This window comes from Mesoplodon bidens (assembly GCF_964165515.1).
Source record: "Mesoplodon bidens genome assembly, chromosome: 17".
In the NCBI taxonomy this organism is placed as follows: domain Eukaryota; kingdom Metazoa; phylum Chordata; class Mammalia; order Artiodactyla; family Ziphiidae; genus Mesoplodon; species Mesoplodon bidens.
The window spans coordinates 47,125,281-47,138,262 of NC_138174.1; the positions used below are offsets into that span (position 1 = coordinate 47,125,281).

At 36.3% G+C, this 12,982-nt stretch overlaps 1 protein-coding gene across 2 annotated transcripts in view; it reads right to left on the minus strand.

Moving 5' to 3' along the window:
* The window catches only part of KLF12 (KLF transcription factor 12), a 452,957-nt gene that overhangs the window by 268,334 nt on the left and 171,641 nt on the right, over positions 1 to 12,982 (minus strand). The window lies entirely within an intron of this gene.

The following is a 12,982-nucleotide window of genomic DNA, read 5'->3' on the forward strand; positions in this document are numbered from 1 at the left end:
AGGAGAAATAAATGAATCCACCATTACAGTTGGGGACTTGACATCTCTGTATCAGAAATGAACAGATCCAGTGAACAGGAAATCAGTAAGGACATAGCTGAACTCAAAAGCACCATTAATAAACTGGATATAATTCATACTGTAGCCTACTTTATCCAACAACAGTAGATTACACATCCTTTTCAAGCTCCCATGGATCATCCACCAAAATAGACCATACCCTGGACCATAAAATACACCTTAATTAGTTCCTAAAAAAGAAATCTTACAAGGTCTACTCTCAGACCACACTGGAACTAAACTAGAAATCAGTAACAGAAAGATAGCTGGGAATTCAAAATAACACACTTCTAAACAGCAAATGAGTCAAAAAAGAAATCTCAAGAGAAATTTTAAAACATTTTGAACTAAATGACAATGAAAATACAACTTATTAAAACTTGTCGGATGCTGCAGAAGAAGTACTTAGAGGGACATTTAGAGCACTGAATGTATTATAAAAAAGAAATATAAAAAATCAATAATCGAACATTCCACCTTAGGAAACTAAAAAGAGCTAATTAAATCCAAAGTAAGCAGAAGAAAAGAAATAATAAACATTGGAGCAGAAATTAATGAAATTGAAAACAGGAAATCAATAGAGAAAATCAACAAAACCAAAAGCTGGCTTTTTGAAAAGATGAATAAAACTGGTAAACCTCTAGCCAGGCTAACTAAGGGAAAAAGAGAGAAGACTCAAATTAATAATATCAGAAGCAAAAGAGGAGACATCAATACAGATCCCATGGACGATAAAAGAATAAAGAATATTATGAACAATTCTATGCCCACAGATTTGATAACCTAGATGAAATAGATCACTACCTTGAAAGACACAATCTGCCAAAACCCACACAAGAAGATACAGACAATATGAATAGGCCCGTATCCATTAAAGAAAAAAATGTTTTGCTGGGTTTTGTTTGTTTGTTTGTTTTGGTTTTTGTTTTTATTTAAGTATACTTGCCATATATATTATATGTTACAGGTGATTGCACAATTTTTAAAGGTGTAGTTATAGTTATAGTTATTTATAGTTATAAAACTATATAATTTATAATTAAAATTTTAACTTAATAATTTAGTTAATTTTAATAATAATTTATATTACTATAAAACATTTATAGTTATTATAAAATATTGGCTATATTCCCTGTGTTGTACAATGTTTCCTTGTAGTTTATTTTATACCTAATAGTTATCCTTCCAAAACTTAAAGTACCAGGTCCAGATAAGTACATTGGTGAATTCTACCAAGTATTTAAAAAAGAAATTATACCAATTTTCTATCCTCTTCCAGAAGACAGAATCAGAGGGAAGGCTTCCTAACTCACTGAGGCCAGTATTACCATATTACCAAAACCAGACAAAAACATTTCAAGAAAACTACAGACCAATCTTTCTAATAAACACAGCTGTCAAAATTCTCAACAGAACATTAGCAAACTGAATGCAACAATGTATAAAAAGAATTATACACCACAGACAAGTAGGATTTATCCAAGGTATGTAAGACTGATTCAAAACTAGAAAATCAATGAAAACAATCCCTCACATCAACAAGCTAAAGTAGAAAAAAAATCACATGATCATACCAATACATGCAAAAATAGCATTTCACAAAATCTAATACTCATTCATGATAAAAACTCTCTGTAAACTAGGATTAGAGGGGGACTTCCTCAACATGACAAAGAACATTGTGATAATTAATTTTATATGTCATCTTCACTTGACTAAAGAGCATACCTAGATAGCTGGTAAAACATTATTTCTAGGTATGCCTATGAGGATGTTTCCAGAAGAGGTCAGCATTTGAATCAGTAGACTGAGTAAAGAAGATCCACCCTCACCTGTTGGCAGGCATCAACCAATCCATTGAGGGTCCAAACAGAACAAAAATGAAGAGGAAGGGCAAATTCTCTCTCTCTCTCCTTCATTTGGGACATCCATCTTCTCCTGGTCTGAGACATCAAAGATCCTCATTATTCGACCTTTGGTCTCCAGGATTTAACACCATCAGCTCCCCTGGTTCTCAGGCCTTCAGACGTGGACTGAATTATATCAACAGTTTTCCTGGTTCTCCAGCTTGCAGATGGCATATTATGGCATATCTCAGCCTCCATTATTGTCTGAGACAATTCTCATAATAAATCTTCTTAGCTATATATGTATCCTACTGGTTCTATTTCTCTGGAGAACCCTGACTTATACAAATATCTACAAGTAACCTATACCTAACATCATACTTAATGATGAGAAACCAGAAGCTCTGCACTAAGATTAGGAACTAGGCAAGAATGTCAACGCTCACCACTACTTTTCAACATCATACTGGAAATCCTAGCCCATGATCTAGTAAAGATAAGAAAGGGAAATAAAAAGTATACAGACTGGAAAGAAAGAAAGCTATCATTGCTCGTAAATTCCATGTAGAAATTCCAAAGAATCAACCAAATATTCCTGAAACTAATGAACAATTATTATAAGGTTGCAAGATACAAGGTTAATACACAAAAGTCAAGCATTTTCCTATAAACCAGCAATAAACAAGTCAATTTGAATTTTAAAACATATTATCATTTACATTAGTGCTCCCCAAAATTAAACACAGATATAAATCTAACAAAAAATGTACAAGGTCTACATGAAGAAAACCACAAAACTCTGACAAAAAAAATCAAAGCACTAGATAAATGGAGAAATGCCCCACATTCATGGATAGGGACACTTAATATTGTTAAGATATCAGTTTTTCCCACTTGATCTTCAGATTCAACCCAATCCCAATCAAGCTTCTAGCAAATTATTTTGTGGGTGTCGACAAACTGACTCTAGATTTATATGGAGAGGCAAAAGATCTAGAAGAGCTAACTCAATATTGAAGGAGGACTGACAACACCCAACTTCAAGACTTACTATAAAGCTTCAGTAATCAAGAAAGTGTGGTATTGGCAAAAGAAGAGACAAACAGATCATGGAACAGAATAGAGAGCATAAAAATAGACCCACATAAATATAGTCAACAGAAGAGCAAGGCAAGACAATTGAGCAGAGAAAACACAGTATTTTCAACAAACACTACTGGAAAGCTGGACATCCACATGTTAAAAAAAAAAAATCAGTCTAGATACAGACCTTATACCCTTCACAAAAAATTAACTCAAAATGGATCACAGGCCTAAATATAAAATACCCAACTATAAAACTCCTAGAAGACAAGAGAAAACCTAGATGACACTGGGTATGGAGATAACTTTATAGATATAACACCAAAGGCATGACCCATTAAAGAAATAATTCATAACTTGGACTTCATTAAGTTTCATTCAAGGGAATGAGAAGAGAAACCGCAGAATAGGAGAAAGTACTTGCAAAAAACACATCTGATATAAGACTGTTACCCAAAATATACAAAGAATTCTTAAAACTCAACAATAAGAAAATACACAACCTGGTTAAAAAATGGGTCAAAGACCTTAACAGACACCTCACCAAAGAACATATACAGATGGCAATTAAGCATACGAAAAGATGTTCAATATCATATATCATTAGAGAAATGCAAATTGAAACAATGAGATACCACTACACACCTATTAGAATGGCCAAAATCCAAAACACTGACAACATCAAATGCTGGCAAGAATGTGGGGCAACAGAACTCTGATACATTGCTGTTTGGAATGCAAACTGGTACAGCCACTTTAGAAGATAGTTTAGGGATTTCTTCCAAAACAAAACATACTTTTACTATAGTGTCCACAATCACAATCCTTGGAATTCACCTAAATGAATTAAAAATTTAGGTCCATACAAAAACCTACACATGGATGTCTACAGTAGTGTTATATTCATAACTAACAAAACTTAAAAGCAACCAAGATGTCCTTCAGTAGGTGAATAAATAAATTGTGCTACATCCAGACAATGGAATATTAAACAGCACTAAAAAGAGCTAACAGGCCATGAAAAGACATAGAAGAAACTTAAATGCGTATTACTGAGTGAAAGAAAGCTATCTGAAAAGGCTATATACTGCATGATTCCAACTATATGGTATTCCAGAAAAGGTAAAACTGCAGAGACAGCAAAAAGATAACTGGTTGCTAGGAGTTAAGGGGGAGGGAGGAATGAACAGGGAGAACATAAAGGATTTTTAGGGGAGTGAAACTATTCTATTGCTACAATGGTGAGCACATGGAACTTATATATTTGTCCAAACCCACAGGATTTACAGCACCAAAAGCAAACTCTAATGTAAACTGTGGACTTTGGGTTATGATGACGTGTCAATGTCGGTTCATCTATTGTAACAAATATACCTTGTGGTGTGGGTTGTGCATGAGTAGGGACAGGGGGTACACAGACACTCTATACTCTCTGCTCAGTTTTGCTGTGAACCTAAACGGCTCTAAAAAAAAAAGTTTATTAAATAAAAAAATTCTCTGCTGTATGTTTAATCACAAATTCCATTTTTTTAATTAAAAAAGAATACATTCTTTAAAGTGGTCTCAAAAAGCAGTTAAAAAATAAATGGGCAACTCAAACACGCATTTCTTACTTCATTCAGAGGACATCAGAAATAATATTTATACACAGAAAAGAATAATGATTCCTAAAGGCAACCATTACTACCAAGTCTATAAAACTATCAAAAGTTGCAAGGTACTATCATAAGAATTATGAAGAAACAGACCAGTCTCCAACAATATTGTATATTAGTTAAGCATACTTATAACAGTGACTCAAATGTTAGTCTATTACTTTACATTAATTATAAACACATTTTGTCAAGACCAATAGAAGGGATTGGTTAATCATCTGAAATATGAGGCAATGTGGGCAAATATATCATTCTGCATTTAATCATTTTTCTCCCGGCAGTAAAGAAATTTGTTACCCAGTTTATTTGTTATATATTACACTAAAATGCAATTGAATAAAGCAATACAATTGTCATTATTATGCCAGAAGATAGAAGGATATAAGTATATGTACGTCTGAGTGTGTTTGTATGTAAGTTATATCTGTTATATATATATATGACTTTGATTTGCATGTCCCTGAAAAATGTCCAGGGGGAAAAACAACTGGAGATTTTGAGTCACAACACTCTGCCTTGGCTAACCTTAACTTTTCAATCTGTTTCCAATTCTTGAACGCATTATATGAACATGAAAAAAATAGTTTTAGGGAACATATGTATATGTATAACTGATTAAATTTGTTATAAAGCAAAAAATAAAAAATAAAAATAAATTAAAAAAATAGTTTTAGGTAGTAAGTCCTACTACTTCTAACAAATAGGACAGGTCAGTAAACAATGCTTTTAGAATGTTTCTTTCTGGGCTTCCCGGGTGGCACAGTGGTTAAGAATCTGCCTGCCAATGCAGGGAACACGGGTTCGAGCCCTGGCCTGGGAAGATCCCACATGTCACGGAGCAACTAAGCCCGTGTGCCACAACTACTGAGCCAGCGCTCTAGAGCCCACGAGCCACAACTACTGGGCCCACATGCTACAACTACTGAAGCCTGCATGCCTAGAGCCTGTGCTCTGCAACAAGAGAAGCCACCACAAGGAAAAGCCTGCATACCTCAATAAAGAGTAGGCCCCGCTCGCCGCAACTAGAAAAAGCCCACACGCAGCAACAAAGACCCAATGCAGGCAAAAATAAATAATTTTTTTTAAAAGAGCTTATGGTTAGAATGTTTCTTTCTACCAATTATCCTTTAATTTTAAAAAGAGTTAAACAAAATAATTCTATTTCTCTATATGGAAAAGTTTTGTGATGATTTAGTCCTTGGTATAATACAATAAGCACCAAGAGATATATTTTTCATTTTAAAATACTTGATTGGGGGCTTCCCTGGTGGCGCAGTGGTTGAGAGTCTGCCTGCTGATGCATGGGTTCGTGCCCCGGTCCGGGAACATCCCACATGCCGCAGAGTGGCTGGGCCCGTGAGCCATGGCCGCTGAGCCTGCGCGTCCGGAGCCTGTGCTCTGCAACGGGAGAGGCCACAACAGTGAGAGTCCCACGTAGCGCAAAAAAAAAAAAAAAGAAAAAAAAATCTTCCAACAAACAAAAGTCCAGGATGAGGTGGCTTCACAGGTGAATTCTATCAAATGTTTAGAGAAGACCTAACACCCACCCTTCTCAGTCTTCCAAAAAACTGTAAAGTAAGGAACACTGCCAAACTCATTCTACAAGGCCACCATCACTCTAATACCAAAACCAGACAAAGATACTACAAAAAAAGAAAATTGCAAACCAATTTCACTGATGAATACAGATGCAAAAATCCTCAACAAAATACTAGCAAACAGAATCCAACAACACATTAAAAGGATCATACAACACGATCAAGTGGGATTTATCCCAGAGATGCAAGGATTCTTCAATATACACAAATCAATCAATGTGATACATCATAATAACAAACTGAAGAATAAAAACCGTATGATCATCTCAATAGATGCAGAAAAAACTTCTGACAAAATTCAACCCCCATTTATGATAAAAACTCTCCAGAAAGTGGGCATAGAGGGAACCTAACTCAACATAATAAAGGCCATATATGACAAACCCACAGCAAACATCATTCTCAATGGTGAAAAACTGAAAGCATTTCCTCTAAGATCAGGACAGAGACAAGGATGTCCACTCTCGCCACTATTATTTAACATAGTTTTGGAAGTCCTAGCCAAGGCAATTACAGAAGCAAATGAAATAAAAGGAATACAAATTGAAAAAGAAGAAAAACTGTCACTGCTTGCAGATGACACGATACTATACATAGAGAATCTGAAAGATGCCACCAGAAAACTACTAGAGCTAATCAATGAATTTGGTAAAGTTGCAGGATACAAAATTAATGCACAGAAATCTCTTGCATTCCTATACACTAAACACAATAGATCAGAAAGAGAAGAAAACAATCCCATTCACCACTGCAACAGAAAGAATAAAATACTTAGGAATAAACCTACCTAAGGAGGTAAAAGACCTGTCTGTATCCAGAAAAGTATAAGACACTGACAAAAGAAATCAAAGATGACACAAACAGATGGAGAGATAAACCATGTTTTTGGATTGGAAGAATCTGTATTGTGAAATTGACTATACTACCCAAAGCAATCTACAGATTCAATTCAATCCCTATCAAATTACCAATGGCATTTTTTACAGAACTAGAGCAGTCTTGAAGGAAAAAAACAGAGCTGGAGGAATCAGACTCCCTGACTTCAGACTATACTACAAAGCTACAGTAATCAAGACAGTATCGTACTGGCACAAAAACAGAAATATAGATCAATGGAACAGGATAGAAAGCCCAGAGATAAACCCACGCACCTATGGTCAACTAACCTATGACAAAGGACGCAAGGATATACAATGGAGAAAAGACAATCTCTTCAATAAGTGGTGCTGGGAAAACTGCACAGCTACATGTAAAAGAATGAAATTAGAGCCCTCCCTAATACCACACATAAAAATAAACTCAAAATGGATTAAAGACCTAAAGGTACGACTGCACACTATAAAACTCTTAGAGGAAAACATAGGAAGAACACTCTTTGACATAAATCACAGCAAGATATTTTTGACTCACCTGCTAGAGAAATGGAAATAAAAACAAAAATAAACAAATGGGACCTAATGAAAGTTAAAAGCTTTTTCACAGCAAAGGAAAACATAAACAAGACAAAAAGACAACCCTCAGAATGGGAGAAAATATTTGCAAACGAATCAACGGACAAAGGATTAATCTCCAAAATATATAAACAACTCATGTAGCTGAATACTAAAAAAAAAAAAACCCAATCCAAAAATGGGCAGAAGACCTAAACAGACATCTCTCCAAAGAAGACATACAGATGGCCAAAAGGCACATGAAAAGCTGCTCAACATCACTAATTATTAGAGAAATGAAAATCAAAACTACAATGAGGTATCAACTCACACCAGTCAGAATGGCCATCATCAGAAAATCTACAAACAACAAATGCTGGAGAGGGTGTAGAGAAAAGGGAACCCTCCTGCACTGTTGGTGGGAATGTAAGTTGATACAGCCACTATGGAGAACAGTATGGAGGTTCCTTAAGAAACTAAAAATAGCATTACCATATGACCCAGCAATCCCACTACTGGGCATATACCCAGAGAAAACCATAATTCAAAAAGACACATGCACCGTAATGTTCATTGCAGCACTATTTACAATAGCCAGGTCATGGAAGCAACCTAAATGCCCATCGACAGACGAATGGATAAAGAAGATGTGGTACATATATTCAATGGAATGTTACTCAGCAGTAAAAAGGAACAAAATTGGGTCATCTGTAGAGACATGGATAGACCTAGAGACTCTCATACAGAGTGAAGTAAGTCAGAAAGGGAAATACAAATATCGTATATTAACGCATATATATGGAATCTAGAAAAATGGTTCAGATGAACCGGTTTGCAAGGCAGAAATAGAGACACAGATGTAGAGAACAAACGTATGGACACCAAGGGGGGAAAGCGGGGTCAGGGAGGTGGTGGTGTGATGCATTGGGTGATTGGGATTGACATGTATACACTAATATGTATAAAATGGATAACTAATAAGAGACTGCTGTATAAAAAAAATAAAATAAAATCCAGAAAAACAAAAGAGTCTGAGATTCAACTTATGGGCCTACTTTTATAATTTATTACCAGTGAAGCCAACAAATATGGCTGAAAGAACTGACAGGTCCTTCCTAAAGTATTATTACAAATGCCTAATGTCTAATTTTATACCATTCAGAATCTTCCATTCAAAACTTAGACAATGAGAACGTGATCTGTGCTATGGTACAACTTTTAAGAGCAAACCTAGGTATTCAGTACTTTTTCACACGTACAAAAATTACAGCCAAGGATGCAGGGATACACAGTCTGCAAGGAAGTACAAATACTGACATTAAGAAGGTCTGTGCAATGGTAAGCTCCTCAATAGCTCTTAACCATGGCTGATTATCTCTGCAACTCCCACTGTTTGTAGTACAGTTCATAGAACACAGGACTGCAAAATTAAGCCTATCTAGGTCATTTTTCCAGGGCAAAGGGCACTGAAGATACCAAAACTACCTCTTGAATTTCAGCATCACTCTCTGAGAATCTTAGGTAACTCTCGTTCTACTCTAGTTCTAGTGAATACCTCAAAAGTTTTTGGATCCCTCAATTCTCCCCCAAATGGTATCAGAGTAATCTATAGGAGACTGAATAAGGATGCTCAGACACATCTGTGCTGATCTGAACCTAGAATAAAGTGTTTCAAGGAAGCCAAAAGTCAAAACAGATCTATAAAGCAGTGTTTCCCAACTGTTTTTACATTATGGAATACAAAGAACAATTCATGGCTCTACCGCACAGTGGGTTAATCAGACAAGGCTGGCCTTGGCAGACAGTCTCAGACGCTCAAGGGATGGATACCTGTAACCCATCTGTGGCATATCCATGTGACTTGATACCATACTAGTTGAAAGGCTTTGCCTTAGGATCAAATACCCTCAGCATGGCTAGGTTATAGACAAAACAATAATAAGGAACAGTGCTACGAGACTCACAGATATAAGAGCAAACTAGTGGTTACCAGTGGGGAGAGGGAAGGGGGGAGGGGCGAGATGGGGGGAGGGGAGTAACAGATACAAACTATTAGGACACATTGTATAATACAGGGAATACAGCCGCTATTTTATAATAACTACCCATGGAATATAACCTTTAAAAATTGTGAATCACTATACTGTATACCTGTAACTTATATAATATTGTACAGCAACTCTACCTCAGTAAAAGAATAAATTTTTTAATTTAAGAAAATAGTGCTATGAATCAAAGCACCATCAACATCTTTACAGTTTAATATTGTAGATATTATAGATATCTACATAGATAAATGTTGCCACCATTAAAAGTCCATTTCCTAAGAAAATTAATTTCTAACATATTTGCTTCAGATGAAAGACTCCTTAGGGGACAGTATTTTAATAAAGTCTCCATAAGAAATACTGTATTTTAAAAGCACAATTTATTTTTGATAGGCCATTTCTTTGTTCTTCCACAAAATGTGGAAATTGTCTATTAGCCTGATTTTTCTAACATATACAGAGTTTCCAGTCTCTAATTACCTCTGTTTCAGTCCTATACAGAGAGAGACTGATCGGGTTTGCAGATCGGGATGGGATAGATGGGAATCCTAGTTGTCACCCATTCGGAGACCTTGCACTCATATCTACGTGGCTGTTTATGATCCCACTGCCCACAGTCCACAAAGGTACATTCTGGAAGCTGATTCAATGTCCCTAGGGTAGGAAATGCAGAGACCATTCACGCACACGACTGCACACTGCTCCAAAACTCCTGTTCCCTTTTTAGTACTCATCTTTCCTTTTTAAAATAGAATGACTATATTAAAATTTCCCACTCTAACCAAAAGGCATGAGGTGACAAGAATTTCAGTAGAAAAAAAGGAGGATGGTTATTGAGCACCTATTATAGCCTGCTCTTCAACCTAGAAAATAACCATTCAGGCCAGCAAACTAGCTTTTCCGAGTTCTTGAGATACAGCTGCAATGTAAATTAATTAAGAGCAGGCTACTCTCATAATCTAGTGGGTGGGGCTGTTAACTACAGGGCAATTTGGCAGAAAATATTAAAAGCCATAAAATGCATATGCCTTTCGTTCTAGCCATTCTAACTCTTGGAATTCATCCTAAGGTAATAATTAAGAGCGTGCAAAAAGAATATTTATTTCTCTGCTATTTGTAATTACTAAATCTTGGAAGCAAACTAAATGTCCAAAAATAGGATGGTGGTTAAATAAATTATCATAGAGCTGTAAAATAAAATACCATAAAGGGTCATTGCAAAAGATATAGAAATAGGCCCACTGACACACAAAGGTTTGTACTACATATTCTTAAGTATAAAAATCAAAACACAAATAGCATATAAGAAGTCATCTCATTACAAGTGTAATGAAAACGATGTAGGTTTACTTTTCTTGTCTCTGAGTTCTTCTTACATTTTCTGCTATTTCTCTAATGAGTACATAAAGAGCATGTATTGTTTTGATAAAGAGAAACTTAAAGGGGGGACAGAAAACAGTAAAAGATTTTTTTTTTTCTGTAATATGCCAGAGAAAAGAAACTAACTGAAAGAGGAAGGACTAGGAATGTGCTTTAGGAAGAACTCCTTACAAGTGTGATTGAGAAGCTCTGAAATGTGCAGTCAACCAAGGTCATGGAATCTCTTTTCCTTGGGGATTTGTAAGAAAAGGGTAGCCAACTTTCATTTGAGGACAGCTTGAATGCAGGCGTAACCTCTGTGGCCTCTCGCGCCTCCATGTGCAGAAGGATTGAGCCAAAATACAATTTGCACTCGGTGACACACAAAGTAGTCCATTCCATACAATGCCCCCGATCCCCCACAATCCTTTACCCTATTCAAGGGAACTTAACCCCTAAGGTCTTACACCCAGCACTGACACTCAATGACCTTGAATTTACACGCCCAGCCACTTGCCAGCGCTTTACTCAGGAAGTACAGTAAAATGTTAGCTAACATTCGGCAATGCACAAATAACATCTGACTTTTCCACATTAATTTAATTCTAATTTCAGCCACACATATATGCCAAACTGAGACAAAGAAAATGATAGCCCTATTTAAAATCTTAATGTGTGTTTCTCTCTAAGTTTTACAGACAAAAGTATTATAAATAATGACCAAAATAGATGCCAGGATATGATTAAAGACACATAAAAATGATCAATTCTGACAAGCTCCTTTACTGAGAAAGGCCACTAATTTTGTTTTCTGATAACTTTCTATGAAGACAAATGTAACATTTCCCAAGTCCATAATTAAATGCATTTTTGTCTTGGGAATCAGTTTCCTAGACTAGCGAAAGGGGTAGCAGGTGGAATGGTTGACAGCCAAAGGTGAAAGGGTGGAACCAAGAATGACCAGTTAAAATAGGGTTACGCTGGTCGCCGAAACTGAGAAAATGAGTTTGAATCAATGAGAGCGCCACAGAAACGTCAAGATGAAGGACTCAGCCAAGACTGGAATACACAACCACCTAACACAACTCAAGCACGGTGGTGTTCAAGGACAGAAGACTGAGGTAATTAATGTGTGATGGGAGTTTGTAAGACAAACTCAGGTGGGGGGCAGGGGGGCGGGACCTTCTCCTGAGGTTCTCATGCCTCCTGCCCAGGATGAGCCTTAAACCATGAGCTTGGTAAACAAGGAATCGAACAGAGATCCCTCCTCCCTCTAAATATTTGAAGGCTTCAGTTCTAAATAAGGTCATGCACTCTTTAAGGTGTTTTACTCTCTGCACCGAACGTGTAAGTCTTGTCATTTTAATGAGGGAGCAAGCACCATGCAAGAGAGATCTATCCTTTCAGCAATAAGCCTCCCTTACACAGCATTCTTAGAATACTGTGGTCTGGAGAGTTTCGTTTTCTGGATGCGCGAGAGTGTATCTCTTTTAACTTCAAATTTAAAAGGAAAAAATACGAACTACTTGGGATGGAAATATTCCTAATATATTTTACGTAGAAGGTAATAAGGGATATAACATTCTCTTGAGGACTCAGACCAATAACTATGAACCTCAATGACTATGCAATGCTGCATAAAGAGGTAACTTCAGGGCCCACTGAAGTGTGTCTACACTAAATGACCTGAAACTCCTGTGCTCCTTGAGTTCTTGTATCTGCATTTTATAGTCTGTCAGGCTTTTACTTCTCAGTATTATTTTTTTTTAGTAAAAATGAATGCTCCTTCTGCCCTATGGTAGAACAGAAAGAATATCAGACTAAGAGTTAAGTTGATTTAGGCTATTATTTAGCTAAATGACCTTGGATATGTCACTTAACATCTTTGGGCCTAAGTAAGAC